The 6,448-nt window shown below is 40.5% G+C and overlaps 1 pseudogene; it reads right to left on the reverse strand.

Annotated features, from left to right (window-relative positions):
- Positions 1 to 5,829, reverse strand: part of LOC102862618 — a 10,382-nt pseudogene extending 4,553 nt beyond the window's left edge.
- Positions 5,830 to 6,448: the final 619 nt, after the last annotated feature.

The raw sequence follows: 6,448 nt of genomic DNA on the forward strand, positions 1-6,448 counted from the left end.
GATTGGCACAGGATAGAGCAGGGTTTAGGGCTGTTGTACATAGGGTCGCTATGAGTCGCAAACAACTCAATGGCACATTGTTCTGTTTGCACAACAGCTTCTTGGTCTAAATACAGGTTTTGCATGAGGACAATTGAGTGTTCTGGGATTCCCATTCTTCTCAATGTTAGCTACAGTTTTTTTATGATACACATAGTCAAATATTCCATAGTCAATAAAGCACAAATATACAGTCTTCTGATATTTTTTTGCTTTCAGCCAGAATCCATTAGACCTCAGCAGTGATATTCCTGGTGCCATGGGTTCTTCTGAATTCAACTTGACTGTCCAATAGTTCACTGTCTGTGGACTACTTTAGCTGTTTTTTAATGATCTTCCTCAAATTTTGCTTGCATGTGACATTAATGATATTGTGTAATAATTTCCACATTCTCCTGGATCACCTTTCTTAGTAATGGAAAATCTTAGCACAAGCCTTCAAAACCAAGCCAGGTGTTGACTCTGGATTAGACTATCAATTATTCACATGCAAGCTCAAATTGAGACTAAAAGAAATTAAAACAAGTCCATGAGAACCAAGATATAATTTTTTAATCTATCCAATCTGAATTTAAAAATCTTCTCAAGGATAGGTTTGAAGCTTTGAAGAGCAATGATTGAAGACCAGATGAGTTGTGGGATGACATAGAGGATATCATCTATGAAGAGTACAAAAGGATATTACAAAGGCAGAGGAAAAAGGAAAACACCAAAGTAAATTTCATAAGGGACTCTGGAAATTGCACTAAAATGTCAAGAAACAAAATCAAAGGAAATAAATGCTGAAAAGAAGAAGATGGGGAGAATATACAGAATCACTGTATCAAAAAGAATTGGCCAACACTGAAATTGTTTAGGAATTGTCATATGATCAAGAGCCAATAGTAATGAAGGAAGAAGTTCAAGCTGTACTGAAGGTATTGGAAAAAAATAAGACTCCAGAAATCAATGTGATACTATTGACATGTTTCGACTAATAAGGCTGACCAGTCTTTGCTAGGAAATTTGGAAAACAGCTGCGTCAACTGACTAAAAGAGATCCAAATTTGTTCCTATTCCCAGAACTTTGCTTAGCCCATTTTAATTTTCATAAAGTCCTTGATTGGCTTCATTTAATAGAAATTGTCATTAATAAGATAGAGGTAGATCGATGAGCTCAAGAACCTGAAAACTGTATTAAAAAAAACAAAACTCACTGTCACCAAGTCATTTCCAACTCATGGTAACCCCACATGAGGTTAATGAGGTTATAAATCACCAGGGAAGGAGACTGGCCGCCTTCTTCCCAGGGAACCTTAGTCTACACAACCAGAGCTCCCCTGACAACTAAAAGGAGTAGTATTTAAATTTAATTTTATAAAAGTTTTCAAAATGCAATGGCTGTCCAAAATTGTATCAGTAAACAAAGGACAATTAAAAGCATTTCAACAGAGTCTGAGTTAGTTTCTGACAATGACTCTGGAGGAGGAGGTTTTGCTTTTGATTAATGTTGGAGCTAGGTCAAGTCCGAGGTCCAGTTCAACTCAAAGATTCTGATAGTTTACTCAGTTATCTCATGGAGACTTGTGATTCTGACCAAGGGAACAAAACTGAGTGGGGTTATCACAACAGATAAACCAGACACGCAGGTGTCTACTTACAGGATGGAAAAATCAGACCACAGCTCCTCTACACCTCACTTAACTGTGTGAGGGCCAAAAAGGAGTGAAACACTTCTCTAGGATCTGATGGGTCAGAGGCCAGGCCAAGCTCTCAGGGAGGCACCAAACTGAACTCTGACTCCAGGTACTGCCTCACCAGGAGATGCTCAAAGCCCACAGAAGACCAGATGGCAGCTTTAGCAAGTGTCTCTTGCATTTTTGTTCTTAAGACCAAATAAAACCATAAATTGTGCTTCCAGCTGGAGCTAAAGAACCAAGTCGAGGAAAGAAGTGTTGGTTGAGATCAGATGTGAAAACTAGTTGGACTCATGCAAAATCATTCAAAACTAAAGCAAAGATTGAGCCTGTTGTTGTTATGTGCCATCGAGTCGCTTGCGACTCATAGTGACCCTATGTACAAGAGCCCTAAACCCTGCTCCATTTTGTGCCAACCTTACTGTCTCTGACATACCTATTTCCATTACCCCAATCACTGAAGAGATCCATCTTACCACGGATCTTCCTCTCCTGCATTGTCCCTCCACCCTCCAAAATATAATGTCCCTCTCCAAGAACTAGTCCCTCCTTGCAACATGCCCAAAGTACGTCAGACAAAGCTTCAGAACTCTTGCCTGTAAGGAGCAGTCTGGTTTCACCCTCTCTGGGATGAACCTGTTTGTTTTCCTAGCAGTCCATAGTATATTCAACACTCTTCTCCAGTGCCACAGCTCAAAACCTTCAATTCTCTTTATATCATCCGTATGCACTGTCCAACTCTCCGATGCATAGCACACAATTGCAAAGATTATGGACTGGATAGGATACAACTTAATCTCCAGCCTGATGTCATTGCTCTTCAGTGCTCTGGAGAGGTCCCTGACAACTGACTTTCCCACTGTAATTTGTCTCTTGATTTCCTGGCTGCGGGTACCAAGAGTACTGATTGTGGAGCCAAGCAAATAAAAACTGTTAACAATTTCAATCTCTTCACCATCCATTATGATGCTGCCAATTGGCCCAGTGGTGAGAATCTTTGTTTTCTTGATGTTGAGCTTCAATCCATATTGAAGTCCTTGCAGTCCTTGACCTTCTGCAGCAAGAGCTTCAGGTCCTCTTCAGTTTCAGCAATCAGGGTTGTGTCATCTGCATAACACAGGTTGTTGATGAATATCCCTCAAATCCTGATGCCACATTCCTCCTCATATAACACAGGCTCTCAGATGATCTGTTCTGCAGATAGATTGAAAAGATATGGAGACAGAATACATCCCTGGTGGACACCCTTCCCGATTTTGAGCCATGCAGTGTCTCCTTGTTCGGTTCTGATGAGTGACTCCTGGTTCAAGTATAGGTAAACACAAACAAATATTCTGAGATTCCCATTCTTCTCAGAGTCAGCCACAGTTTGTTTTGATCCACACAGTCAAAAGTCTTTGCATAGTCACTAAAACAAAAATAGACATTTTTCTGATACTCTGTGCTTTCTGCCAAGATACATCTAATATTGGCTATAATATTCCTAGTACCACGGATTGCTCTAAATCCAGCCTGCACATCTGGCAGTTCTCTGTTGACATGTTGCTCCAGTTATTTTTAGATAATTTTAAGCAAACTCTTGCTTGTATGTGATATTAATGATATTTTAAAATAATTTCCACACTCTGTTGGGTCACTTTTCTTTGGAATAGGAAAGAATATCAATCTGTTCCAGTCAGTTGGCCAGCTGGCTGTCCTCCAGATTTCTTGGCACAACTTAGTGAACACATCCAGGGCAGCGTCTGCGTCTATTTGTTGAAATATGTCAATTGGTATGCTGTCAACTCCTGGAGTCTTTTTTTTTTTCAGAGAAACTTGAACTTCTTCCTTCATCACCACAGGCTCTTTCCCATACGTTGTTTCATTAAATTCTTCTGTGTAAGCCAGTTCCTTCTGGTATAGTACCTCTGCATACTGATGGAAGAAGCATAGTGTTGTGGCAAGAGTTAGCACTTTGGAACAAAAGATTTGCAATTGAATTCCACCACTTAATTATACGTGTGTCCATTTTCTCAAAGGTAAAATGAGGCTCATAAACTTCCCTCAAAGAATTGATGTCTTTGAATTGTGGTGGTGGTGGTAAAAAAAAACAAAACAAAAAACCCAAATATACTACAGACTGTCAGAAGAACAAACAAATCTGTCTTAGAAGAAGGCAGCCAACTCAATGGCACATAACAACAACAACAACATTTTTTAATGCTTTAATTTTCCAAATCTGACCCTTTAAAGCAAGCTTCTGTGTCCTTTAAGTATCTTATTATCATTCAGCAAGCTTTTCTTTCTTTTCTGGCATTGGATGTTTCAGGTTCAACTTAACGTCTCTTTGCCAGTGATGAAATCAGTTATTTCCCCAAATATCCCTGATTTCTTTTAGTAAAGGTTATTGGAAGGAGGAGTGACATCCACTTCCATAATAGCTTGTCTCTGGAAACCCTATGAACCTGAAGAGAGGATGAAAGACACACAAGCGTCAAGGACTCTCCTTCAAAAGGTCACTATGAGTCGCCTGCGACTCGCACTTAACAACAACAACAAACAACAAAGCTTATTAGAAATTAAAATCTGAGCAGTCACACTTCATTGCTTTTAGAACCACTCAGTGACCAGATCTCTACTTTTTTTGCTGGTGTTAGTTGCCATCAAGTTGGCTTCAACTTAACAAAAACTCTCAATATATAACAAGAGGAGACATTACCTGACCCTTTTGCCATCTTCATGGCTGTCGGTGCCACTGTGTATTTTTAAGACCTTGCCATTCAGGGGCTTCTTTACGCTCCAGCATATATCAAGCTATAACCTGTTGTGATCCATAGGTTTTTCAGTGGCTAGTTTTCTTAACATCCAGATCAGGCCTTTATTTCCAGTTTTTCTTAGCGTGGATGCCCGGTGAAACTTCCCACTATGCTTTCATCCATGTTTTAGATTATAGGCTGTCTTTAGTCTATACGTGAAACGTCTTTCAGAGGTGTCTCTACCTGCTGGTATTTGAAATACCAGTGGTGTTGCATCTTAACATCACACAAACTAGCGCAAGATAAAATATAGGGGAGAAATACATATCCATACCAGTACATCTATAATTTTTTCTATGTTTGTGTATGTATATATTAATATATACAATAGAACTCTAAGGTCATACAACTACCTCCATTCCAAGTCTACATATCAAAATTCTTTGTAGACTTTCCCTTTTGATGTTTAAGCATATTTTCTCTGTCAATAAGAATTTGAGTTTCTGTTATCCTAAATATCCTAAATGTATTAAATATATTTCCCCCATGTTGGCCCATCCAGCTGTCTCTTCCATTCACTTCCTCCACATACCAAGTCTTCTTGGCCCCTGGCTCACCCCTTCCCCACCTTGCATCCTTGTTCTCTGAGCCATCTGTCCACACCTCTGATTGCTCTCTGAACGTCCTCACCTTCCTGTGATTTCAGTCGCTGGGCTGACATCTCCATGCTGAGAAGGGAAGAGAAAGAACCACGTAGTGAGCTTTTAATGAAAAAAATACAACACCCAAAGGGAACAAAACCAACCTTCTAGCCCATTTGTGGTAATTCCGTTTTCCAGTTCCTGTTCCTAAAACTTTAAAAAGCAAACAAAGCTTTCGGACATTTTTGGGGGGGAAAATGTAGGTATTGAGTTACAATTTCATTTAAGTTCCCAAATAAAAGAGCTCAGCTCAAGCCCTTCTCAGTTTCCCCCAGCTGGAGCTAATGCTGCTCTGTAAAAAGTGAACAGAGTACTGGGCAGCAAAGGGGCTAATCAATAAAAAGGATCATTGGCAGGCTTGCAGAAGTGCTGGCCTTTGAGGGGCCCAGCAGGTGAGGACTGCAGACACCTACCTCAGACTCTGGCCTTGGCCTTGTGAAGTCTCAGCTGGTCTCAGTGACAGGCCTTCACTCACTGACTGGGACTTCCTGAGGGCTTCCTCATCAGAGCCTTTGCTTATCACCCTCAGGAAGAAACACTGCACTAGGTAGTTTCATGTTTCTGAAGTCAGAGAAATAATTTGGCTTTTGGAAAACAATCTGAGCTCACTGTCTGGAAGTTGTGGGAGGTGGACACACCTGGAGAGCCCAAAGCACCACGCAGGCACAGCTCTTTCATGTCTAACTCCTAAGCGCTCACTTACTCGCTCACTGCATTCTCTGCACTCACCAGAAAGCAAAGATTCTTTGTTCAGTATAGATCAGATTGCATAGTGCTTGGACTCTTTCGGGGGGATTTTTCTTTATCTCTGACCACACACTTCCCACTCTCTAGGGAACCCACTTATCTCTGAAAGATGTCTCACTTACAGGCTAAAAGCCCATGATCTAAAACAGGGATGATAATTTTGTTTCCATAATATGCCAGCTCTGAATGAGTGTTAGTGTAGACCTGGATGGTTGTTTTTGTTTTGTTTAAAAAGGGATTTTGAGGCTCTGTCAGGATCAACTGGAAAGAAAGCTGTGATTGATTAGTAATGTTTGCTTTGTATAGAAAAGCGTAAAGGTAAATGTACAACATAGTTGTCATCTGTGTCCTAACAACCCCTAGATAAGACCCATTTCCTTATGGTGATGGATTAGCTGTTGTTAAAGCGTGTAGTGATCCCACTCACAACACAACAATACCTCCTCCAGTCTCCCGCTGGGCACAGCCCATTGTTGGAGTCATTCTGTCAATCCTTTTCTCTGAGGCGCTTCCTGTTTTTCACTGACATTTTGCCAAAAAAAATGATGTG

This window comes from Elephantulus edwardii, unplaced genomic scaffold, assembly GCF_000299155.1.
Source record: "Elephantulus edwardii isolate Elephantulus edwardi_28Jun2011 unplaced genomic scaffold, EleEdw1.0 scaffold00019, whole genome shotgun sequence".
Taxonomy (NCBI): domain Eukaryota; kingdom Metazoa; phylum Chordata; class Mammalia; order Macroscelidea; family Macroscelididae; genus Elephantulus; species Elephantulus edwardii.